At 39.4% G+C, this 25,672-nt stretch overlaps 1 protein-coding gene and 1 pseudogene across 7 annotated transcripts in view; both read left to right on the forward strand.

The window, feature by feature from the left end:
* The first annotated feature begins 9,594 nt into the window (after window positions 1–9,594).
* Window positions 9,595–25,672, forward strand: part of RAPH1 (Ras association (RalGDS/AF-6) and pleckstrin homology domains 1) — a 131,141-nt gene continuing 115,063 nt past the window's right edge. For all 7 annotated transcript variants that reach the window (XM_027873600.1, XM_027873595.1, XM_027873596.1 and 4 more), the window contains exon 1: window positions 9,595–9,629. The gene's annotated coding sequence lies outside the window, so the exon portion shown is untranslated. The remainder of the gene's footprint in view (window positions 9,630–25,672) is intronic.
* On the forward strand, window positions 14,213–14,377 carry LOC114051337 (annotated as a pseudogene).

Genomic DNA, 25,672 nt, shown 5'->3' on the forward strand with positions numbered 1-25,672 from the left:
TCTCTCTCTCTCTCTCTGTGTGTGTGTGTATGTGTGTGTGTGTGTATATACATATTCTCTCCCTTAGCACCTCTATCTAGATGTCTCCCAAATCTTGCCATCCCCACCTCCATCCTGATTTCAATAGCTACTGAACATCTCAAATCTACATGTCCTAGTAGTAGGTCAGACTCAAAATCTCCAAAACAAAATTTCCATCTTTCCTTCAATGGAAAATCTTCTTTTGACTTCTCTATTTTTATCAAAAGCATCACCATTCCCAGTAACCCATGCTCAGAAACTTAGACTCATCCCTCTCCCTTACTTCATGTAGTTAATCAGTTACCAAGTCATGCAGATTCTACCACTCAAATATCCCAAATTTGCCCCCTCCTTTCTATTCACCTATCACTATCCTCATTACCATCTACCTAAACTATTACAATACCATCTTAATGAATGAGGCAGCCTGTCTTTCCAATCAATCTTTTAAACTTGTGCCAAAGTAACCTTCTTCCTGCATATACATATTTGATCAAGTCAGTAATCCCTCACACAAAAAAAAAATTCAAAAGCCTCATTTTGGATTTCAAAACCCACTACAGCATGAAGCCTCCCCACCTTTCCAGTCATTTCATATTCCTCTCTAAGTTTACTATACTCTACTCAAATTGGACCACCTGCTGTCCCATGTATATATCTAATACTTTCTTGCCTCCATACCTTTGCTCATGCTATTCCCTGTTTCAAGAATCTCTTGTTCCCCATCTTCTCTTTTTGAAATCTCTTTTAAGACCTAGTTCAAATGCCACTTTTCCCAGAAAGCCATAACTACTCCCCCAGTTAGAAATGATCTTCCCTTTTAACTTCAAACTGCACTTTGTACTTGCCGTATGTACTTATTATAGTAAATTCTGTACTATATTTATTGTATAGCTTGTTGGTGGTCTGATTATAGCTTATTAAATATTAAATAATATAATTAAATAAAATAAATATTTTAAAATGCATATATCATATTCTCGCTTCCATATTTTAAATTTCATGAGGGCAGAAAGTCTTAGTTATCATTATGTATCTCCCCACTGCTTAGTCCAGGGCTTTGTACATAACAGATATATAATAAAATGGTTGTTGAGTGAACAGTTTATATTCAAACATGGTATCCATCTAGCGGGTAGCCAGCAGTTCATTAATAAGTCTAACACTACCTTAGTGGCTAGCTACCATTCCTGTAACACTTAAAAGTAATGCATTTTTTTTAAATACATAATGAATTATTGATACATATTTTGAAAATATGGCTGTCTGTTGAATAATATCAAGGAGACTGAGTTGACTCCTCTCCCCTAACAACCAACAACAACAACAACAAAGTCCCAATGTCCCAAGAAATCAATTGGGAACAAACAGTTTTAGAATATGAATTGCTCAAATTTCTCCTCTGGGGTTGGTTTCCATGAACTTAGGCTAAAAAGGTCTTCCCTATCCACTTAGCTGTCAGAGCTGTCACCCTTGAGGGTATTCTCCTTGTCCTGCAGAACTAGGGAAGAACACCAAAGTGAAAATTAAAATCTGGTATGGATTTCCCTAGAAGCAGAGTGCATTCTGGAACCAATCCTTTCTGTCAAGATGAGTTTTCACTCACCCCTTAGCTCCCTTTAATCTGGCTTCTATTTCCCTCATTCCACCAAAACTGCTTTCTCAAAGGTCACCAGTAACATCTTAATTGTCTTTCTCAGTCCTCATCGTCCTTGACATTTATGCAGTTAACACTGTTGAGCCTCTTCTTCTTGATACCATCTCCTCCTTTAGATTTCATTGCAAAGCTCTTTCCTTGTTGTCTGGCATGACAACCCCAGATTAAGTGGCTTATAATATTCTTCTATCGCCTAAGTATGCATGACCACTCAGATTTTGTCCTTAGTCCTATTCTATTCCCTCTATATTTTCTTCCTTGATGATTATTTCTTTATAGTTAGCTCCTGAATCTAAGTATATAACCCTGATTTATCCTTGATTTCCTATTGCCTGATTGGCATTTCCAGAACCTCCATTTAAGGAAGGCACCCAGGCCTTCTCATTTTCCATGAAACTGCTCTCCTTTAGACTTCTCCACTCTTCTCCATTTTTTAGCTTCCCTTCCTCCCCTTCCCTTTACATCTTCCTTTTGTGGATTGTCTTCCACCATTAGATTGTAAGCTTCTTGAGAGCAAGGACTGACTTTCTTTTTCCAAGTTTTCATATTTATATGCCTAGGGCTAACTTAAATATGTGTTGACTGTCAGTTTCTCAACAAGCATTTTATGCTTAGTAAGTGCCAAGCACTGTGTGCTAAGCTGCTGGGGATACAAAGAAAAGCAAAAACATAGTCCTTGCCCTCAAGGGGCTCACTTCTAATGGGGGAGACCACAACAAAATCATCATTATCATCATCATTATCATCATCACCATGGCTAGTATTTATATCACACTTTAAGGTTTGCAAAACACTTTACAAAAATTATCTCATTTTGTCCTCACAAAAACCCTGGAAAATGGGTACTATTATAATCCTTATTTTACAGATGAGGAAAATAAGGCACAGAAAGGTTAAGTGACTCGCCCAGGATCACAAAGCTATTTCTCTGAGGCTAGATTTGAATTCAGGAGGCTATTTTGCCTCCAGATCCAGAATTCAATCCACTATTTTATGGAAGATAATCTCAGAGGGAAGGGCAGTAGCAATGAATAGAAACAGGAAAGGCCTCCTGCAGAATGTGCCATTTTGGCTGAGTCTTTAAAGGAGCCAAGGAAGTTAGGAGGAGGAGGTAAAGAGGGAGAGCATGAAAGGCTTGGGGGAGAGCCAATGAAAAGGCACAGAGTTGGGAGATGAAGTATTATGTGTGACGGATAACAAGCAGGATGGTGTAGCTGGATTGTCCAGTACAAAATGTAAGATTGTTGGAGTAAAGTATAAGACTGGGAAAGTAGTATGGGACCAGGTTGTGAAATGTTTGAAATGCCAAACAAAGGATTTGATATTTGATCCTAGAGGTGAAAGAGAACCAATGGAGCTTATTTCCTAGGGGCATGACATGGTCAGACCTGCACTTTAATGAAACTGCTTTGGGAGCTGAGTGAAGGATGGCTTGGAGTGGGGAGGTGACCACCAGAAGGTTTTTCTGATAGATTAGGCATGATGAAGTGATAATGCCCTGCAACAAGGTGGCAGTTGTGTGAATAGAGGGGAGGGAACATATGGTGGAGATGTTGTAAAATTTGTCAACAGATTGGACATGTGGGGTAAGAGTGAAGAGTCAAGGATGACCCCTAGGTTGTGAACCTGGGTGACCAGGAGAATAATAGTGTGTCCCACAGTCATATGAAAGTTGAGAAGAGAGCAGGGTTTGGAAGCAGAGGAGACAATGACAATGAGTTCTATTTTTTTATGTGTTGAGTTTGAGATGCCTATGGGATATTCAGTTTGAAATGTCCAAGAGGCAGATGGTAACTTGGGTCTGCAACTCAATAGGGAGATTAGAGTTGGAAGCAAAACCTGTTGCTTCTGCTTCCTTGGGTGGGAATTCTTGCAATCATCCCCTGCTTTCCACTTACATTGCCCTAACTCTAGTTAAGGCCTTAATCATCTCTCTCCTAAGTTTATTATTATAGCTTCCTAACTGATTCCTCTGCCTCTGGTCTCTCTCCTCTCTAATGAATGTTTCATATCCCTGCCAATATAATTTTCCTAATGCACAGGTTTCACCATATCATTCCTTTGTTCAAAACCTTCTGTGACTTTCCAGTGCCTTTAGGATAAAATACAAATTCCTTATCCTGGCTCTTAAGGGCCTCTGCAATCAAGCTCCAATCTATCTTTGCAGATTTATTTCATGATGTCATGGAATCATAAACTCTAAACCCCCACCATAAGCTCTAAGGTCCAACCAAACTAGATTACTAGCAATTTCCTGATCTTCTGCATTCTCTTACCTTACATGAAGTCCCCCAAGCCTGAAGTATACCACTTCCTGAGACCCACCCAAGGTCACATCCTCCATGAAGCTATCTCTAAACACCACTGTCCTTTGAAAGTACTTTCTCACTCTTCAAATCTTATCATATATCTCTCCTTTGCTCTTATCATATACTTTCTATCACATTTATTTATGTGTATATGCCTGATCTCAATCCCATTTGATTTTAAGCTCCATAAAGTTGGCTGTTGAGGAATCTCCTCCCTCTAGGAGACCAGAGCCCAAATTGGAAATAGGAGGCCAGTGCCCAGATTCAGAGAATCTTAATATCTTGGGAACTTTTGAATTTGCATGAAAAGTCCACTCTCTGGAACTCTTTTCTATGATCTGTGCTCAGAAAAGGGAGCCGAAAAGCAGAGGGAGGTGACCAAGTACCTGGAGATCCAAGAAGTCTCTCCATCAGGATCACCATATATTTAGCCTGCAAGTTACCATTTTATACACTTGTAGGGGGTGGGAAGATTAAAAAAAAAAACCCTCCTTCACACTTACTACACTCTGAAAGTCCAAAGGAAAGAAAGTTTAAAAAAAGAAATAGAGCTGAGTTGTTTCTCAGCTTGCTCCATGAACCACAGAAAAGATTGTTATTCCAACAGGACTTATCTCAGATGACTCTCAGGCACTGATTATCTTGGAGGCAGTTCCATTGACTGTGGACTAATCATAGGCTTATAGGATCATAACAAGTAAGAGGAATGCCTTGTATTTTGAAGAGCATGTCAGTAAAGAACTAGCGTGCCAAGTCTACTTTCATGGGAGGAGTCTTTCAAATAAAAGTCCATGCCCTATAATACTACCAGTTTGATTAGAAGATTCAACATATTGATCAAGGTTTTCCCAACAGTACCTTTATATATCAATCATGGACATTTATAACTATATAAGGTTTAAGGTTTTAAAACCTCTGTATGTACATTATCTCATCTGATACATCTCATAACAACCCTCAAAAGAGGTAGCACAGCATAGTGAGTAGAGGGCTGACATCAGAGTGAGGACCAACTATACTCAAGACCTTTTGGCAGTGGGCAACTCTCAGCATCCTAGGCAACTCTCTAAGATTATAAGTTGTAGATCAGTTGCCCATTGACATTGATGGAGGGAGTTTTCTCACCAGGAACTCCTTGACTTGGTAAAATCATAGAACTGAACAAAAAAACAAATAACCAGGTCTCTAAGGCGGCTACTATAATACTTATTTTACAGATGAGGAAACTTGAGCCTCATAAAGATTAAGTAAATTCACCATGGTCATTTGGCTAATTCTTGTCAGAGACAAGACATATCAAGGTGTCTTCTGACTACAGTTAAATCTAGCTCTCTTTCCACTATACAAAGTCACACAGATAATAAGAGCTGGAATTTGAATCAAGCTCCTCCTTATCAAAATTCATTGCTCTTTCCAGCATATTTCACTGCCTCCCTCCTGTGCCCAAGTTCCTCATTCATTTGAGTTAGCTTAGGGGAGAGGGTAACCAGATGTCCTATTTTATTGATAATCCTATTTTCTTGGATTTTTACACAATTGATAAAACTTGACATTTACAGTACCTTTCTCAGAACAGTCATTTTAGGCCAGTAGCACAGGTGTTGCCATCCCCATTCTACAGATGAGGAAACTTAGACTCAGAGAAATGAAGAGACTTGGCTATGATTCCACAATTAACGATTATCAGAAGTTGAGCTTCAAAACCAGGTCTCTTCCGATTCTAAGTTTAGCCTTCTTTCAGCTATCTAAAAAATCATGTTGGAGTAGTAATATACAAATCTTGTCACCCTATTTGAATAAATAATTACTGAGAGTACTATCATCTTCTCAAGCTTGATTTGTTTTTAAACTGAAGTTTTAAAGTCTCTTTTGAAAGGTCATTACTTGTAGGTCTACTTCCTCAGATGAAAGGAAGAGTTTACAACATGGTATTGACTTTCTTAAGAACTTATAGGAGCTACATTTTAGGTTAAAAATGACAGAATCATAGCAATGTGCTTAAGAAAATTGAAGCCCAAAGAAGTTAACTAATTGGGACCCAGTCAATGAAAGAATTAGTTGGGAAGCTCTGATTCCCAAGTTCAGTGGAATTTCTACTATATCAGCAAAGTATGTTAATGATTCTATTCTTTTTCCACCACAAGATTAAGGAACAATGTCTTTCTGTGGATTAATTCAGGTGTGATTTTTCCTTCAGATATTTGGATTGGAGTGATTAAAATGAGCTGACTAGATAACCTGCCTAATCTTTTTAGTGTTGTTTCTCTCTTTGCTTGTTGTTTGACCAACATGAGGGCTTGGAAGAGAATGAGCTGGTTAATATAGAAACTGGAAAAGTCTATCAGAAACCCAATGGATTTTTTTTAAAGGGTTTAAGATCTGTTCCTGAAGGATAATGTCCGTTGATGAGATCACCAATGTGTGGAAACACCAAAATCTATCAAAAAAAAAAAAAGGGAAGGAAATTTTAACTAATGTAATGTTCTCCTTGTTCTGGAAAACACAACACCATTTAAGTTTGATAGAGGATAAGTTTCCTTAATTTATTTTACTTTCTTATCTAACAGAATGTATAATGACAAAGAATTTACATTTACATATTTGCTATATTCTCCCTGTCTTTTGTTAAATAAGATCATGTAAAAGGGTGGATATAGAGCAATACAAAGGGCATCACTACCACTATGCTAAAAAAAAAAATCCAAAAAAGCTAATTCATTCAACAAATAATTTGTTAAATGTCTACTAAGTGCAAGGCTGTGAGGGATACAAAGATGAATAAAACACTGCTTCCTGTTTACAATTCAGTGAGAGTGATAAGACATGTACACAAATAACTATAAAAAAAGGTAGTATGTAACAAGAGCTATAAGAAGGGTACAAAGTGCTATGGGAGTTACTCAATAGCAACATATTTGTACACAAGCTACAAATTATGTTTCAAGAATCTTAAAAAGCTTATTCAATTTAATATCTAGAAGTGCAATTATGTGTCTAAAGTATAGCTGTCTTTTGAGTGAAATGTAGCTAAGAGCAATGCCATATGGTTCTGAATACAAGCTTGGAATGTATTCTATAAAAGACTGAAACAAATTGAAAATGCTCAAGAGTTTCAGGAAGGCAGAATGTAATTAACCAAACTACAACATGGCCCTAGGACAGAAAAATTAACACTAGTTCTTGGAGAAGGGATAATCTGAAAGGGTTTTAGGAACTCAGAAACATACAGTCAATTTTTATTCATCTATGGAAATTCATGACAAGGAACCCTGAAATTCCCCTCAGGCAGAAAGATATGGTATAGAAATGTTCATTCCCTGCATTTAGGTCTTTATTTCCATTTCATCAGTAGTTTCAATCCTCTCAACAATTTTTTCACCAGTGCTGCTAGTAAATAGTAAAATAGAGTGAAAATTTTACTTTTTCTTTTCTCCTTTCCATCTTTAGATGATAATAACTAGCAGAAAAATCAGAAACTAAGGACTTGGATCGTTTCTTATTAGGCTAACCTGAATATTCAAGAATTTGCTAAGTAAAATAAACGGGCATTATTAGGTATATCTCCTAGCTGGAACTGACTAATTTTAATCAAGGAGGCCAAAAGTTATTTGAGAGTACATGGTATTTTATGTAGATTTTATGTATTTGGGCAAAGGTTCAAAAACAGAATTGATTTCCCAAAAAAAGGAGCAATTAAAGATAATGAAAATGCACAGCTTCTTGAAAACTCCACAAAATGCATTTCATTGAGCTAAAAAGGTAGGTGTTAGTCAAAGTGAGAATTCCTAAAAATGCTCACAAATGTCAATGACGATGATAGCGGTTCAATGCGATCTGATAAAGATTTATTCAGATTAAAGGTAATAAACTCGATATTTTGTCTTGGTTTATTCCTACTGTCTTTAAATAAGTAGATAATAGCTAATATGTATATAACATACATGCAATAATATATGTATATGTATACTTAAGGTTCGTAAAAAGCTACAGAAAGAGAGAGAGTATCTCATTTGATCTTCACAACAGCCCTCACAGGTAAGCGATATTATTGTCCCCAGTTTACAGATGAGGAAACCGAGGCTGAGAGAAATTAAGTAACTTGTCCAGGGTCACACTCTTACCCTTTAAGTGGAATTCAAACGCAGGTCCTTCTTTGTGGCCAACATAACCTGCTTCCATTCTTTACCCTCTAAATTAACGATTTCCAATTTATCACATATATAGCTTGTTTGTACATAGTAGCTTGCATGTTCTCTCCCAGGTTACACTGTGAGCATCTTGAGAGCAGCTCTATACTCTCTTCTCACAGGTGTCAAAGGATTTTTTTCCAAAAGCTGTTTTTCTTTTAGTTTTTTATTTTGTATTCTTTCATTCACTCGTTTATTCATTTATTATTTGTCTCTCGCCCTATCTATCTAGATATCCTTTGCCTTTCCAGCGCTTCGTACAGTACCTGGCCCATGGTGGTCACTCAATAAAAGCTTCTTAACCTTGTTGCTATTTGCTCGCTGCCTTCTCTCTGAGCTTCAGTTTCCTTATCCTTTAAAAAGAGGGAGTTGTATTGTGTAGATCAGGGTCTCTTAACCTTTTTTTTTTCTTTTTAATGGATCCAACTGGCAATCCGTTGAAGTTTAGGAGCCTCCTTCTCCTAATAATGTTCTTACATACATTTTTAAAAATACATAAGGAAGCCAGTTATATTGAATACAATTATCAGGCATTAAAAAAAAAGTTTACTGAATCCTAGGCTAAGAACCTCTGGACTAAATATTGTTGTGCGTTCCAGGCTTCTGCGTAAGATAATACTATTAACAGCTTTGTATAAATCTTTATTTACTGGGGGGCGGAGGAAATCAAAACCCAAGGTGAAAAGGGTCTGGAGCCCACGGTGAAGCCAGTCTCCCGAAGCCGGGTCAGGCCCAGAAAGTACAGCCACAACAGAGCGAGGGCAGGGGAGGAGTGGGCCAAGCCTGGGTTTCACTCGCTCATTCACTCATTCATTCTCTCTCCGAGCGGAGACTCCGAGGGACACTCGGACCCCCGGCGGGGGGCAGGGAGGAGGAGGGCGGGCGGTCAGTCGGACCGGGAGGTGTCCGAAGGCGCAGGGAGGGAGGGCGGCGCAGGCTCGCCCCTAACCTCCAGCCAGTGCAGACCCGGAGACCCCAAAGCCCTGGGCGTGTACGGGGTGGGGGGGAGGGGGACACTGCGGCGTGATTGGTGAGGCGGCCTGCGCCGGAAGTGAGCGGCTGGCAGCGGGGGAGGGGCAGGGGGGGGGGGGGGCGGCGGCGGCGGCGTGAGTCAGTCAGGCGGGCAGGCAGGCAGGCGGGCAGTCTGTCAGACCGTCCGCCCGCCCGTCAGTCCGTCCGGCGGCCGGTGGGTCCGTCGGTCCGTCCTCGAGTGCCCAGCCGCGGTTTGCAGCCTCGGGCTTCCCCGCGGGGCGGGCGCCGCAGCCGCCGCCCGGGAGGGGGCGTGTGTTGTGTGTGCGTGTGAGAGGGCTCTGCGGCCGCAGCCTGCCTTCCCCGCACTCCCCACCCAGCCGCCCGCCGGCCGGTCACGCAGCCCACGGAGCGGGAGCAGCAGCGGCCGCAGCGGCAGAAGGAGCCCGGCCCGGCGCGGCCCGGCGCGGCCCGACAGCAGCAGCGGTGAGTGAGCCGGGGGGCGCCGCCTCCCCTTCCCTCCCCTACCCTGCCCTCCCCAGCGCGCGGCCCCGGGGTGGGGGCGGGGGCGAGGCGTGGCAGGCGTGGCCGGTCCTGCGGCCCCCTCCGCCGAGCCGCGTGGGGGTCGGCCGGCACCGTCGCGGGTGGGCGGGCGGGGGCCGCGGCTGGGAGAGACAATGAGCTAGCCAGTGCGGGGGCTGGCGCGTGCTGGGCACTGCCCCCCGGCCGAGCCCCGCGGGGCGTCCCGGCAAGTGAACCCGTGTTCTGGGCCGGGAAGGCGGGAGACCGGAGCGGCGGCCGGTGTCCTTCGTCGGCCCGGGAATCGCCCGGGGCTCTGGGCCGGCGCTCCGGCTTCTCCTGCCCGTCCTGAGCGTCGGATCCGGAAATCCAACCGGCAGCCGCTCGGGGCTGTTATTTTTTCGGGGCGGGGGGTGGGGGGAATAAGGAGATAGCTTCCTTTCAGGGGCTTCAGATTGGACTTCTTTGCAGTTTGATCCTCCAAGAGTGTCCCCGCAGGCTTTGCTGGATCCTTCGTGATCCCTGCCGAATTAATGTCTTCCAAGACATGTGGCATGATCTAGAATAAAAGCTTCTATTTAGAGGGAGCACTGAGTGTAGCTTACACTCCTGTCTTTTAAGTAGGTTGTCATGGCTCCAGTAACAGGAGTAGTTCTTGACCAAATTCATTTTCCTGAACTGTTCCGAGTATGGATTGATTTTTTTCCCCCTGCATCGTTCCTCATGAATATGGGAAGAGCTGCTTAGAACCAGATGGGAATCTCTGTGAAGCAAGGAGAAGGGAGAGATTGTATTGGGGAGAAAACAAGGACATGCCCATGGGGATATACGAAACTTTAAGAGTTTAGTACATTCTGTGTCTGTTTTATGTGTGTGTGTATGTATAGATACATGTGTATGAATATGTTTTTCAGCTATGTATTCATCAGTTTTGATTTAGTTCATCTTTTTTCATAATTAGTCATCTGCATGGCTGGTAAGAATCAGGTTGTTATCTAATTTAGTTAAAGTAATACAAATGGATTAAATGATTTTTTTTTGTTCCTGAATGACAGTGGTTTATCTTAAGAGTTATATAAGGCAGAATTAAGACGTAAGAAAAAGGGAAAATGTGATCATAGTATATATGTTGGTGAGGAATTGAGCTTATATTAAGTATTTGTAAAGCAATTTGATAATACTACTTACTGTGTATTTATATAGCTTTTTTTGTGTGTTTGATTTTTGTCCACCTAACATTTCTGTTAGGGATGGGTGCCATTTTATAGACTAATTGAATACAGAGAAATTTAAGTGCCTTTTCCTGGAGTCAATGTTTAGATCCAGTGAATTGAAAAATTCAAGTCTTGATTAACTATGGGACATTCGAATTAGGACTTTTTCATCAGCACGTTCTGGTTTCGGTAAATCACTAATTCCAGTTATTACTATATCCAGTAATCACATACGATTTAAGTGCCAGGGTGGGGGGAAACATAGAAACCATTTAGCTCCTCATTTTACAGGAGGAAGAAGATCCAAAGAGTGACTTACCTTAGGTTACACAGGTAGTTAGTATATTTTGAACCTAGATCTTCCAACTTCAGATCCAGTGCGAGGTGTCCTTTTCCTTACAGCACATTGCCCCACTTGTACCCACAAGGTGGCACTCCCACCGAAGCCAGAATTGAAAGCTTTTTATATTAAGACACTGAATCAATTACTAATCCTTTAGAGAAATGAGAGCCAAAAAGAAAGCAAACTGAAGAGGAGGGCAACTTTGCTTCAGGGTGCTTTGCCTCCTGAGAAATACTTCATTTCCAACATTACTGAGGAGGTAGGAAGAGAAGTAGGCAGGAAGGCAAAATGGGGAAGCTGGATGGCTTTCTGGTGTACTGGAGTCAAGATTTTGTTGTGTGGTATTGTTTTTATTTCTTGTGTTCTGAATCCCCAAAACTTCAGATCTAGTCATATTTGAACATAATCAAGCTTTTGTTAAACATCTACTACGTGCCAGGTGTTGTGCTAGGCTGTGGAGATTCAAAGACACTACTAAGTACAAAACTGCATTACAGAGCCAAATGTGACTTTTGAATGATCTTTTCTGTTATTCATGTTAGCTTGGATAATCAACCTGGAGTATAATGCAAAATAATCTGTAGATGTTACTTTGATGAATATTATTCCTTTTTGGTAGGAAGAAAAATTAATTTTCTAGAGTCAAAAACTTCATGAGGATCATATAAGATATTAGGCAAATTGAACACAGTAAGTACAAGTAAAACGTACATTTTTGAATCAAACCAGCCTTCTTGACTTTGTCATTGCAGTTTGTTATCACTACTCACAAGCTATCATTTTATTCCCTTTCTAAATAAGTATTACTTTATGCCAAGTATTTTGGCCATCAAACTTCTTATACATTTTTAGAATACATTGCCTATGAGAAATGCTCTTGTCTCAAGTTGCAAGTCAGTAAACTAGCATATATTAAATGCCTACTGTACGCCAGGCACTGTTCTAAGTGCTGGGTATATAATGAAAGGCAGGGAAAATGCCTATCCTCAAGGAGTTCACAGTTTAATGGGTATGCAAAAAAAAATGTACAAACAAGATATATACAGGATAAATTGGGGATAGTTTTAGAGGGAAGACACTAAGATTCAGAAGGACTGGGAAAGACTTCTTGAAGAATGTGGGACTTTAGCTGAGACTTGAAGGAAACCAGGGGAAGAAGGTGGATATGAAGAGGGAGAGTGCTCCTGGTATGAGGGAAGCCAGTGAAAACCTGAGTCTGGAGATAGAAAACCCTGAGAGAGCAGCAAGGTGATCTGTGTCACTGGATCATGGAGTACTTGGAAGGGAGTAAAATGTAAGAAGACTGGAAAGGTAAGAAGAAACCAGGTTATAAAGTGCTTTAAAATCCAGAAAAGATCTTATATTTAATCCAGCAGGTGATAGGGGGCCACTGGAGATCATTAAGTAGTGGGGTAATATGGTCAGACTTGCACTTTAGGAAGATTAATTTGACAACTGAGTGGAGGAAGAATTGGAATGAGGAGAGACTTAAGGCAGGAAAACCAACTAGCAGGCTATTGCAGTTGTTGTTACTCTTTCATTCTCAAAGTGGAGCAATGACATCAGGAGGGTGATGTCTTGACTTTCAAGTAAATTGAATTTAAATGAGGCAGGGGTGGGCAAAGACATCAGCCTCACCAACGATGGCTCCCGGGATTCAGTGGAAGGCCCTGGCCTTTTTAAGCTAAGGTCCAAAGTCTAGGTTTGTCTTGAGGCATCACCCAGTCAGTAATTAAAGGCTAGGTAGGAATTGGGGCAAAAGATGGCCTTGATCCACTTTCCAAAAGAATCATACTAGGAGGGGAAGACCCTTAGTTTCTGGCCAGAACAGAAACAATTGCTATTTACACTCATTCTGAGCCATCAAAACCCAAACAATGAGCAAGTAAGGCTTGGGCTAGGACCTATTTATTATTGGTCAGTCAGTGAAAACCAGAGTTATTTGTCCTTCATTCTTGAAGAGGACCATGACATCAGGAAGGTAATACCATGACTTGCAAGTGAATTGGATTTAAGTGAGGGAGGACTGTACAAAGCCACTAGCCTCCCTCTCTCTTCTGGAGCCATCTGGGTCCAGTGTCAAGATATAGATCAGGATAATGGGGGATGGCCCCTGAGAGCCAGAGTGTTTGGGGTTTAAAAGCATAGTCAAGTAGTTCCATTTGAATCCCAAGGGGCTTTATCAAACCCTTGTTTACCAGAGCTATATTTCAAGAAATCATAAATGAAAACTACATAAGAAAAAGAGCTAATTGTCCCAGTTTTTCAAAGTAGTCCAAGTGTGAAGTAAGGGCCTTTACCTGGGGTTGCAGGAGAGACAAGGGTTCATACACAAAAGATAGAAATGACAGAACTTGACTAGTGTTGGGATATGGGGAGGGAGTTAAAGTGTAGAGTCAAGGATGATAGGTTGTTAGCCTGGGTGACTGAGGATGAGATAGCCATGACAGTAAAAGGGAAGTTAAGTTTGAGATATCCAGTGGGCAATTGGAGATACAAGACTGGAAGTCAGAAGAGAGGTTAGTGCTGGCCAAATAGATCTGAGAATCATATGTATAGAGATGATAATTGCAACTATAGGAGCTGATGAGAACATCAAGTAAAATAGTATAGAGGGAGAAGAAGAGACCCAGAACAATCTTGGGGAATCTCACAGTTATTGGGTGTGACATGGGTGGATCCAGAAAAAGAGACAGAATGAGTTGGTCAGACAGGTAGGAGAATCAACAGAGGGCAAGATCTCAGAAACCTAGAGAGAAGAGAATATGGGAGAAAATAGGGTTATAGAGAAATGACTAACCCTGCTGCCTGAGCAGAAGTTGCCTACTCCACAGCTAGCTTTAGGTCAGTTCTCCATCCCTTACTTTCCTTCCTTTACTGGCTTTTGAGCGGTTATAGGCGATGCTGAGCAGCTTCCTGCCGTAAGACTTGGACCTTGCTGCCGCTGGAACCTCGGTTGTGCTATTTTCTGGCTGCCCTGCTGAGACCTCACCATGTCCTCCCACAAGTCTTTCAGAATCAATAGGTTCCTTACAAAGAAGCAGTAACAAAATCATCCGATTCCTCAGTGGGTTTGCGTGAAAACTGGCAATAAGATGGGGTACAACTCCAAGAGGAGACACTGGAGAAGAACCGGGCTTAGAAAGCTGGGCTTATAAAGAACTACTACCATGGTGGCTTAGATTTCATTCTTTCCTAGTCCAAAACACCTTACCATGCCACCACCCTGATTTTGGAAATTCCAAAGTGCAGACATAAAAAAACTTCTTACTCAGAAAAAAAAAAATAGGATTATAGACATTGTCAAAGGCTGCAAAGAGGTCAAGAAGGATGAGGATTGAGATTAAGCAATTAAGTGTAACTTTGAAGAGAGCAGTTTCAGTTGAATTTTGTGGTCAGAAGCCAGGCTGCAGAAAGTTAAGAGAATGAGAAGAAAGGAAGGTGGAGGCACTAATTGTAGATAGCCTTCTCAAGAAATTTAGTCACAGAAAATAAGAGTGAAATAGGACAGTAGCTATTAGACTGATGGAATGAGGGTTTTTTGAGGATGGGGGAGACATGAGCATATTTATAGGCAGTACAGAAACAGCCAATAGACAGGGAGCATTGAAAATTAGTGAGAGAGTAGGGGTGAATGAGGGGACAATCTGCTGGAGAAGATGGGATGTTATGGGATCACTTTTGCATGGAGATGGGTTTGTCTTGGCAAGAAGGGTAATGTAAAGATTTTCATGAAAAATGAGAATAGCAGTAGGTATCTGAATTATGTTAGATGAGGAAAAGGGGAGAAGTGTGAGCTCAGCAAATGACCTTAATTTTTTGAATGAAAGATGAGACAAGGTGTTCTGCTAAAAGGGAGGGGGGAGCTGTGGAAGGTTTGAGAAGGGATAAAAAGTTTTGGAAAAGCCGCTGTGGTGAGTGTGATAGTGAATTGATTAGGAAGGTATAAAAGGATTGCCTTTCAGCAGTGAGGATCCAGTTAAGTTTATGTAATATAAACTTGTAGTGGACCCAAATAATTTTATGATTTTAGTGGCAGCTGGGTGAAGCATCGGAGCACTGGACCCAGAGTCAGGAAAACCCAAGTTCCAATCCATCCTCAAACACTAACTAGCAGGGTGACAGTCATCAAGTCATCTACTTCAGTTTCCTCAATTGTAAAATAGAGAAATAATACCTAACTCTCAGAATTGTGAGGATTAAATGAGATAATATTTGTAAAGCACTTAGCACAGTGCCTGGAATGTAGTAGATGTTTAAGAAATGCTTATTTCCTTCCTTCCTTTCTTCCCTTCCCATCCTCCCTTCTTTTCTCCCTCATTTCCTCCCTCCTGCTTTGTTTAGCAGCACAAGAGTATGATTGAAGTGGTTGAAAGATGTTATTGAGCCTTTCACTTAAATTTTCTGGGCCTCTATAGCCACATCCATAAGATAAGATTCGATTAGATTAAAGAAACGTTCCGCGTTTCTGAGATCAACAACCTCCTATTCAGAAAATGTAGTGTCTGTTTATGAATCAGTATTGCCCTTCCTAAGATATTGTTTTCATCATATCACTGTCCTGCTCAGAAGTCTTAAATGGTTTCTCAGCGCCTAGAAAACAAAAGTTTTTCTCTTGGAGAAAAGTTGCCCAAATGAGTTCTGTAGCAATTTATAAGTCTTTTACAGAAATATAGTTTTGTTACCAGTGAATCTGGTTGTTAGAAGCAGTTGGAGAAAGTCAACAGTAGGGGCAGCTAGGTGGTGCAGTGGATAGAGCACCAACCCTGAAGTCAGGAGGGCCTGAGTTCAAATCCTGCCTCAGACCAAACAGTTGACACTAGCTGTGTGACTCTGGGCAAGTCACTTAATCCCAATTGCCTAAAAAAAAGAAAAAGAAAATCAACAGTGGAGAGGCATCAGAATTATGAAGAAAAGAGCATTTTAGGAAGAAGTATTAATCCATAAAAGGCCATTCAAATTTCCATTTAAAAGATCACTGTTGGCCCTAGAAAGCAGTTTCAGGGGAGTGATGGAAACCAGATTGCAAGGGATTAAGAAGAATGAATGATGAGAATATAGAGCAGGGGTTCTTAACCTTTTTGTGTCATGGACATTAGTACAGTGAAGCCTGTGGATCCCTTCTCAGAATAATGTTCTTAAACGCATAAAATAAAATATATAAGATTACAATGGAAACCAATTATATTGAAATAGTTACCAACATTTTATTAAAAGTCCATAGACCCTAGATTAAGAACTTCTGATAGTAGAGGGAATTTGTTGCAATCTATTATATGAGAACTTTGGCTGTGAAAGAAAGAAGACAGTGTTGTAGTCAAACAAAATAGTGGAATCAGGGAAAATTCTCCCTATTACTTTCCTCAAACACACAAAGTAGTGTAAAACTTCAGCTACTTCTGTTGTAAAAATATATATGCATTCCTAACCATAGGGAAAATGGGATTAGGGGACCACACTCAAAAACTTAGTCTATGACACATTTTTAAAAATTGCAACCTAATAAAAACAGTTGCAGTTTTATACTTATAAATGGTTAAGAAATACATAAATACTACAATAAATAGTGTCAGCATCCATCCTCAGCTTCAAGCTGCTGCTGAGCCTGCACCCAATTCGGGAATGGGGAATGGAGGTGCTAGGCTAGCAAAATCTCAGGCTAAGGGTGAGAGGGTAGCCTGGGCCAAATCTCCAAGACTAATGAGACCTATATATAGGTTGGAGGCGGGGGAGAGGGTGGGAAGGGATGTGGACCAGACCTCTCTGTCCCACTGCTCCTACTGTACTAGAAGATACACAGTAAATATGACACTTTACCTAGGAAAAACTAAGTTTACTTGTAGAAGTGGGGGCCAGAAGGGTTCCAGATTGTGAATTATTGTGAGGTGGCACAGTTTTCTGCATTCTTCTGTCTATCACATGACATTGAGCATAAGCAAACCAAAATCATTGTCTAATAAATCAATCCAGGTCGAACAAATTTATGTTTTCAAAATGAGCATTATAGCACAACTAACTTTACGTGTTTGGAGCAGGTAGCAGAGAGACGTATATTTAAGACATATTAGAAAACATGTTCTGGGAGGAATGGTATCTGGAGAGCATTAGAACTCTAAATAGGCAGGAATTGACCCCTCTATTGAACTGCCAAAAGTTACAGCTTAAATTTTGAAACATTTTTGCCCTTAAAAACTAGATAATATCATGAGAGTTGTCTTTAGAAGGACCTTATCAATGCTGTCTTACAAGCAGGATGCATATATGTGTATTCTTGCATATATTGAGGTAGACTGATAGAGAACTTGATTAGGTTAGTACCTCAGGATTAACTTTAAACGTTCATTTAAATTGAGGGGTGTGTGTGTGTGTGTGTTTTGTACTTATATGCATATGTGAATATAATTGGTATTATTGCTCCTACACTTACATACAGAATTGCCTGGAAACCTAGACACAAATTTTTTACTGGTGTTTGTGTTATACTCTTCCTTTATATTTGGCTTACTTCACATGCTTTTAACAAATCAGAGTAGAGAAGGAAGACACCAACCTCTTCTTTCTTATCAATTGCCTTTCCTCTTGGCTCAGAGCTTATGTCATTAGCTTTTGGTAAGTTTTAATATAGAGCAAATCAAAACCTTCCTCTATATTGAGCACTGTGAGTGATGGATGATGGAACTAGTCATCTTTGTGCTTTTCTCTCCCAAACTTCCTTCTATTGCTACTGAATCTGTTCTGAACCTGTCATTCTTGATGACAACTAATTTCTAGACCTTGATCTTTAACAATAAAAATAATAGAGATCAGACTTTCAGATTGTATGATGCAAACCAACATCCTTACATACATTTAATTTGCGTTAATTCAGAAAGAGAGAGAGAATGAGAATATTATGCGGGTTGCCATCATTCCATTCAGAGTGAATCCTCTGTGGAATGGGCATGAGATAAGAGACACAAATCTTTTATTCTCTAAGTTGGTCTCAGGCCCGGAGTGCCTTTTACTTCCAGTGTGAACATCTTGCCATGCAGTCTAAGTCTAAAATATCTCATTAGTTTACCCAAAATCTTATTCATTCGACTGAGTCTGGTAGAGTTAGTATGAGTGGCAGCTATAATTGGCCTTCCTAGTATTCCTTGTCAACTAGTAGATTTTGCTGTGTTCCTGGTCACTTTCTTGTGCCCTTTTTTGCCTCATGGTGATACAGAAAAAGGGTGGCAGTGGGGAGGGTAGACTTTGGTCCTGTGATTTCATGGTTATAAGGAACTTCCAGGTAAGTAAGTACCTACTCTGCAATTTATAATCTCAGACCATTGCCCACAGTACTGGGAGATTGTGACTTGGCCAGGTTCACACAGTGTGGTATGTGTCAGAAGTGGGACTTGAAGCCAGGTCTTCCTGACTTGGAAACCAGCTTCCTAGCTATTTCACCAAGCTGTCATTCCAGGCAAGAACACCGCTTATGTGGTGGTATTATCACCCTCTAATATCATACTCATGTAGAGTCCTTTCAAGAATACTTTTTTTTTCTCTATCAGTTTTCCATCCAACTAATCTTCCTTTTGAGTAGAAGTCCTGGCTGTCCCTCTCTCCTGGTCCAACAGCTCAGCTGTTTAAAGTAAAAAGTAAAATTTACGTTCGGTAATTTCTATAGCAACCATTTCAGAGCCATCTGCTCTCTGATACAGGTTGTCTGCTTTTAAAGAGATCATAGCTCCTTTTCAGCTACATCTGGCTTAACAAATAGAACCTTATGGATAATATGTAAATTTCACATTATGAATTTTATCCTTCTGTTGATTTTAGAACCTCACACAAAAGATGTCACTTCACTGTATTTGCTATCTGAGTTCAAACCCCAGCTTGGATACTATCTGTGAGAAATTAACCTGAGAAAGTGATTTTACTTCTCTAAATCTCAATTTTCTCATCTATAAAATGGGAATAATATTTACACTACTTGCATTATAGGGTTGTAGTGAAATGCTTTGCAAACTTTATAGCCCTATATAAATGTTATTGGATTTATTATCTTTAGGTCTCTGGATTGCCCAGTACTGAAATATTACTCCAATTCAACAAGCATTCATTAAGTGCCATTATATATGCAGGACATTGTGTTAAGTACTGGGAATACAAAGACAACATCTACAAACAGTCCCTACCATTCTTTTTTAAAATTTGTTTCTGTTTTTTCTTAAACCTAACAAACATGGACATTTTCATCCCACCCCCACACACACAGAAGATTGATCACTGCCTATTCTAAAAATGCGTATATATTAATTTTTTTTAAAAAATAAAATGCATATATGTTAAATTGCATCACAGTACTAACCCTGCACTGATTGTATCTATCCCCTTCTGAACTTCATTCTGGCTCTCTTCTGTGTATTTTTTTAAATGTTTCTTATGTTTATTTAAATATTCTTTTATTTTTTTAAGATTTATTAATGTGTTACGATTTTACATTTACAGACATTTCCAGATTGCTCTCTTGTAACAAAGTAAAGGGGCAGCTAGGTGGTGCAATGAATACAGCACTAGGCCTGGAGTAAGGAAGACCTGACTTGCTAGTTATGTGACCCAGGGCAAGTCTCTTAACCCTGTTTGCCTCAGTTTCCTCATTTGTAAAATGAGCTGGAGCAGAAAATGGCTAACCATTCCAGGATCGTTGCCAGGAATACCCCAAATGGGGTCACAGAGAGTCAATAACAGTGAAGTAAAACAAGCAAAACTAACAGTGTATCATCAGCTGAAAGTACATGCAGCATTCCACATTTGTAGCAAACTATCCTCCCCAACCTGTTTTAAAGGTTTTTTTTTTATTAACAAATTTTTTTTCTCTTTTCCATCCCCCCACCCCCACTCCATTGAAAACAATGAGAAAAGAAAAACAAATTACTTATAACACATAGGCACAGAGTTTGTTTAAAATAGAATTCTACCTTAGGATTCTACCTTCACTCCTGTCTCCTTGTATACATTTAGAAAAGTATTTTTACTGCTCTCTCTGCTAGTGTTCTCTCTTGGCTGTGGTTCTTGGATGCTTTATTTATTATTACTGTTGCATTTCTGTTGATTGGAGCATTCCAGAAGTAAATAATCTCTTCAGATAAGGTTTTCTTTTAAAAATGATTCAAATGCCTCCCTATTATTGAACATGCATTTTCCCCCTATGTATAGTTAGGCTCAGATTTGCCTTGTAGGTCATCCTGGAATGCATCCTGGGCTCCATTGTTCTTAGGAACACGATAAGTTTATTCTGTTTCCTCAAGTTTTCTGGTAAGTGCAGAATAGTGTTGCACTTTCCTTTGTTTTGAAGGTGTTTCTCTTGATGCTTGAAGAACTTGTTCCTGAACTGAATTGTTAAGTTTAACTGCCAGGTGTCTTGGATTTTTTTCTGGAGGTAATCTGTGAATTCTTTCAGTTGGTATTTCATTTTCTCTATTTAGAAGTTCTGGGCAATTCTCTTCTATTATTTCCTGCATTATGGTATAAATGTTTTTTGTTCTTGCTTGCATAGTGAATATATTTTTTGATGTTACTGTTTTTTGCTAATCTTCTAGATTGTTTTTCACTTCTGTATATTTTCATTCCCAGTTTGTTGTTCTCTTTTATTTCTTTGATGAGATTTGCCATCACTAATTCTAGGTTTATTTTTTAATTTAATTCTTCCCACTATTTTTGCTCTGCAAGCCATACATCCTACTCATAATTTTCATTTCTTTTTCAAACCACTTAGGAACAGTGTGGTGTGGTTCCATGTTCTCAAGTTCCACAAGGCCTGCTAGCTCATCAAGCATTGGATCACTTTCTTTTGTTATTTATATTCATAAATGCCTGAATTTGTCTGATAGATTGGAAGGCCATATTTCCTTCTGTTGTTAATGGTTTCCCAGTTAATTTATATAAATGTCTTTTTTCAGGTTCTTTGAGTTTTCCTCTTACTGAAATTTTTGGTAATTTCAGTCTTTTTTTTTTTTTCCTGATTTTCACTTTCTAACTCTGTCTTCTCTGATGGTGATTTCCTTGGGGGCTGGATCTCAAAGCATCTCAGCTTCCTTCCACATTAGGCAATTCATGCTTGGAAGCTTAAACTTTTGTTTCCACAGTCATTTCATCTACCACCTGGCATAGTAATAAGAATTAAAAACAATATTCACAATAACCCTATAAGAAAAACTATTACCTATTTATCCCTTGCTGAAATTAAAAGAGGCTCATTCCAAGCATATCAGTTTTTTAAGCAATGCATGCTAGTTGCAAAATAAATCAGTTCCAGGTCTTCCTCAGCTTTGGCACTGAACCCTGAATACCGGGGAAGACAGATCTTAATGTATTAAAGACCAGTTAATTAAAAGAAAATGGTCAATCAGGATACAAAATTAGGTAATCTGATTTCTGATTGGAGGAAAGATTGGAGGCTTTTGAAGTTGGGAAGGGGAGAATGAACAGGTACAATTCCCTGAAATCAGAAAAAGAAGTATCCCACTCCCCACAAGTGTCTGGAAATAGTAAAGGGACATGGAAACAATAACTGATTTATCTATATGGAGCCAATTTTCATATCAGACATGTGGGTTACTTGAGATGTATAACTATGAGAAAATTCCTTGCATTGATCTTCAGATCTGACTGGGGCTCTAGTCAGCATAATCTAGGTCCTTAGATAAGAATCTTTAAGCAAAAATTAGAAGGGGTCCACCTTCCCAGACATGCTGAGCTAGGTTCAAACAATGCAACAAAGTCCTCTCACAATTCCCATGGTTGAATAAGGTTTTCTCACCAGACAGAAATTGGACTAGACCCATAACTGAATAGAAAGAGAACTGATTTAGCTCCAGAATTGAGCTGTAAGATGGAGTCAATGTGGTTCACCCATTTCCCACTATTACTTGCTGTTCTAATCCCCTCATCACACAGAGACAGAGATTTATTAAATATATTTGTGTGGATTTTAAATTTGTTACCTAATGTGTCTTCTTGTTCATATTTATTCATAAAATTCTCATATGGATTATCATTCTGAAGTAACATTTATATATCTGTATTTTTGTAAGAAAAAATTGAGGGGAAGTATCTCCATTTTGCAGAACAGGAAATTGAGGCTCAGAAAGGTTAAATGATTTACTCATCCATTGTAATGCATGAACCTAAGAAGTTTCTTACTGAGGATCTCAACCAGGGTCTGCAGACTCCAAGTTTGACATTCTCCATTATACTGTGGAGAAAAGTAAGATTAGCATGAGCTGGAAAAGTTGAAAACTATTTCATAGACAAGGTAGTTTTTAAACAGGGAACAACTGCCTCCCTCTGATTCACATCCTGTCCATTCATTGATAATACCTATAAAATATCTTTACAATCCATCTCCATATCTCTATTCCCACTACTATCACCCTAGCATAGCCTTTGATTGCCATTGGACTTTAAAAAACCACTGACTGTAACTTTTCTCAGCTTTCCTGATCAGAATTTGGTCTAGCATATCTTCTTTATAGTTGTAGAGGTGTGTTAAGTGAGCTGGGTAAAAATTCTGACTCACTCTGCCATCTTGACTCCACCCCCCTTTATCTTCCTTAATATATATTCACTCTTGAAATAGCATATCCATCCTTGAGACTTAAATGATCACTTTTATGTATTTATTGACATTGGATTTCACTATCACACCCACTCATAGGTAAATCCCAATGCTGATTGGCACAAAAGTTTTAACCTGCCTGTTTCCATCCTGGGCCAATTCCCACATCTTTAGGCATCCTGGTGGCCCTCCACACACAGGGGCTCTCCAAACTAGTTCTGGATTTCATTGGCACACTCATCAATTTTAGCCCTTCTGCAGCTCAGAACTCCCAAACTCTGATCTATCAGCCTCAGTATCCCCAGCAGCAGATAATCACTTCTATTGCATCAGTCCTCACTGAGTCCTCATTACAATTCAGCTCTTTGAGGAGCCTTGAGTGTATATTAGTATGAAACAATTTAGAGAGCAATTAAGCACTAAACTTCAGGATAATAATGCAGCTCACATTTATCTAGCACTTTAAGAGGTAACAAAGTACTTTCTTTAAGCTTTGTGAAGAAGGTAAAGCAGTAGCCCTTTAGCTAAAGATCACATATAACAAGGATCCTTTCCTTTATGAGGGAAGGGTTGATTAGAAGGACAGTTTAGGTAGAAAGACTTGCTTGGAGACTATGGCAGTAGTTAAAGTAGATGGTAGTAAATATTCAATTGTGGAATTAATGAGAATAGAATGGAAAGGGGTGATACAGGATAAATTTTGGAGGCATAATCTGCAGTATTTGGTAATTGATTAGATAAGACAGAAGATTAAGGAGGAAGAATTAAAGATGATACTAAGGTTTTGAACCTGCTGATGAAAAGCATATTGAATTGGAGCCGGGAGATGTGAGTTATAATCCTGATGATGACACTTAAGGGCAAGTCACCTAACTTTTCTGAACCTCAATTTCTTTACCTGTAAAATGAGGGATAATATTTGGATTACCTACTTCACGGGGTTGTTGTGAGTACAATACCTTCTAATCCCTTAAAAGCATTATAGAAATTTGAGGTGATGATGTTATAATGATGGTGCCATAGATAAAAATAATGAGGTATAGGTTTTTGAGAAAAGACAGTGTTTTAGATATGTCTAGTTTGAGGTGCTGATGGGACATGGAGATATCCTGTTGGATGTGGACTGAAAAAAAGGCCATTGGATTTGACAACTGCAAGTTATTGGTGACTTAAGAAAAGAGTTTCTCTAATATGGTGCAGATGAAATTTAAAGGACAAGGGGCTGAGAAGCTAGAGGCATTAGATGTAGGACAACTTTTTCAAAAAGTTTGGTTATGAGCAAGAAGATAGAGATGTAATCTTAGCTGGATGGCTTAGAAAGGTCAAGAGAAAACTTTTCAGGATTGAGATGCTATAATCACATTGACAAATATTGGAAGGAGCTAGTGGAGAGGAAATGATTTATAGGATTTTTAGATGTAGAAGAGACTTAAGAGATCATCTAGTCCACTCTCATTACAAGGAAGAAAATAAGCTAGAGAAATAGGGCTTGCCTGAAGTCACAAATGTACTAAGCAGCAAAGTCAAGATTTGAATCCAGGGCTTCTGATTCTAGAGCCAATGCGCTTTCTACTACATCACTGCACTGAAGTGAATTGAAGATACATAAGAGAGAGAGAAAGAGAGAAGGGATGTTTGTTTGACCAAAGTCGACAAAGAGGCAAGAAGTGATGAAATCAAAGGTCTACATGGAGGAATTAGTTTTAGCAAGGTGAATGGGTACTTCATCCTGAAGTTTGAAAGGGCAGAGAAGAGAATAAGTGTTGATGCTTAGAATTTTTAGGGAGAGGAAAGAAATTGAGGAAATTGTTGACAGTGGGCTTAGTCTTCTTAGTCTTACATAGGAGGCAAAGTAATTTGCTGTAAGTGGGAGTGGGAATGGGGAAATTGAGGTTTTGATGAGAGAAAAAGGTTTGATACAGTTTGTTGTGGGGAGTGAGAAGGGAGCTATTATAAGTACAATAGGGAAGATTGCTGAGAAACAGGAAGAAGCTCAGGCTATGGGCTTCGGGTAGATGGGTAGCAGGCTATACTGACACTGGTGTATTGTAAATTTATACTAAGCAAAATCAGTTTTGTTTTTCAAACGTTATTTAGAGGTGCTCAGACTCCCTGGAGCTGGGACAGGAATTGAATAGTCTTGAGTAGTGTTAGAGGATCCAGGTAAGAATTGAGAATTTTGGTCTATGAATTTGTGCTGTAAAAATAAGTTCATGACACAGAAAGGAGTTTTGGAGGAATTGCAAACTCACATAGAAACAGTGTATGAGAGTTACATAGTAACTGTCTCTTGAGAGGGTAGTTCAAATAACATCATTGTATAAACCTTGCAGAAATACAACTTATTGAGCCAGAATGCTAATTTTAATGAATATCTGTGTGCTGTTCACCCCATAACTAACGTTGAAATTAACTGTCTTCTAGAAATGAGCTACAGTTGAGATTTTAGTTGAGACACCTGTGTCACCAAAACCAAATGAGGTATCTGTATACATATTAGGGCATTTGTGATATATAGAACACTGTGTGCTAGAGGCTGTAGATTAGAGACTGTTGCTATCTTTGTAAATGTCTAATAATATAAACAATTTGTATAAATTTCATTATTTTATATATTATTTTATATTTATGACCATTAATAGACATTTGTTAATATACTAAGCATTGAGGATACAAAGAAAAGCAAAAATATGGCCTTTACTTTGAAGAGGCTCACATTCAAATGACAGCTACAAGGTGCATATAACTATGTTTACAAAAAAGATATACAATGTAATTGGAAGAAAATCACAGAGGAAAAGCAGTAATAGTGAAGAGGACCAGCTCCTACAGAAGTTGGGATATGAGCTGAGTCTTTGAAGGAAGC

The sequence above is a fragment of the Vombatus ursinus genome, unplaced genomic scaffold (genome assembly GCF_900497805.2).
Source record: "Vombatus ursinus unplaced genomic scaffold, bare-nosed wombat genome assembly UNPS02014802.1, whole genome shotgun sequence".
Classification (NCBI taxonomy): domain Eukaryota; kingdom Metazoa; phylum Chordata; class Mammalia; order Diprotodontia; family Vombatidae; genus Vombatus; species Vombatus ursinus.